This window comes from Monodon monoceros, unplaced genomic scaffold (assembly GCF_005190385.1).
Source record: "Monodon monoceros isolate NGI ecotype Baffin Bay Population unplaced genomic scaffold, NGI_Narwhal_1 Contig1271_ctg1, whole genome shotgun sequence".
In the NCBI taxonomy this organism is placed as follows: domain Eukaryota; kingdom Metazoa; phylum Chordata; class Mammalia; order Artiodactyla; family Monodontidae; genus Monodon; species Monodon monoceros.
Window position 1 is genome coordinate 515 of NW_021697113.1, and position 1,120 is coordinate 1,634.

General features: G+C 53.5%; 1 non-coding gene across 1 annotated transcript; it reads right to left on the reverse strand.

Moving 5' to 3' along the window:
• Positions 1 to 640: 640 nt before the first annotated feature.
• Positions 641 to 733, reverse strand: LOC114903345. The gene has a single exon (XR_003795754.1). It is a non-coding gene; the product is annotated as a small nucleolar RNA SNORD116 (small nucleolar RNA).
• Positions 734 to 1,120: the final 387 nt, after the last annotated feature.

The following is a 1,120-nucleotide window of genomic DNA, read 5'->3' on the forward strand; positions in this document are numbered from 1 at the left end:
CCTCCTGGACACGGGGCAACTCGACCCTATTGGAAGCCACAGATACATTGCAAAGAGTGGGACACTGTACACCAGGAATGACAGATCCCAACATGTCTGCTTTGGTGACACTGACCCTACCCCACGGATCTTGGCAATTCTCCACTGCCACAGTGACACTACCGAGAACCTCACAGGGATCAAAGGCGCTATCCCCGAGAACCACAAACTGGTTGCCAACGGAAGACCTCTGCCACCCAAGGGAACCTGGACGCTTCAAAGGGCACACTGCCGGTCGGCGGCAGCGCACCCGGCATCGCAACAGTATCCGCGTCACTGTTCCGCCTACAGACTGCTCCAGATAAATCTCTGGCTCTTCGAAAGTCCTGCGTGCCTCATGGGCCGGAAGCATCATGCCCTGTGGGGAAGAGAATTTTAGCTTTGCACATTCCCAAACAATGTAACAAAGTGCCCAAAGGGCATGTTCGCATAACTCATGTATCCTCCAGGAGAGCGGCACAGACACATCAGCATATCTATTTTCTCTACGTCCTGCAAGACACCCTTTGGGCGTCATTCCTCCGGCAACGGGATCACAATTCTACGCAGGTTACCTACCTCGCTCCTCGCTGTCCCCTACGCCCGAGAGAGGAAACGTGCTGGACCTCAGACTCGATGAGGAGACGGTAGAGTGTTCTCACTCATTTTGTTCAGATTTTCCAAGGAATGCATACAAGGGTGTCATCATCGATCCAAGCACGTGCTGGGACGCTGCACAACACAACCGGGCATGCCATGCGGCTCTGCAGAGGAGACATGACCTCCTAGTACTCCAGAAACCTGGGGAATCCACAGCCATCAGGCCACTCTGCAAGAGCAACATTCAATCTACTCATGAAGCCACTGGGCCCATCTGAGGAAAACCTAATATCCAGTGGCACAGCTTAGGGTGTGTGAACGCCTACCTTCCTGAGACATCCAGGATCATGCTTAGCAACCAGCCCCCACCTCACTTTTCCAGTTCTCCTTACCGCCTCCAGTCATCAGACAAAGCAAAAGTCTTCTTGCCTTTCCTGACGGCCACCCCTGCCCAGCAACTGCACCTGAGAAGTGGACATAAATCACGCAGTCTTCAGAATTG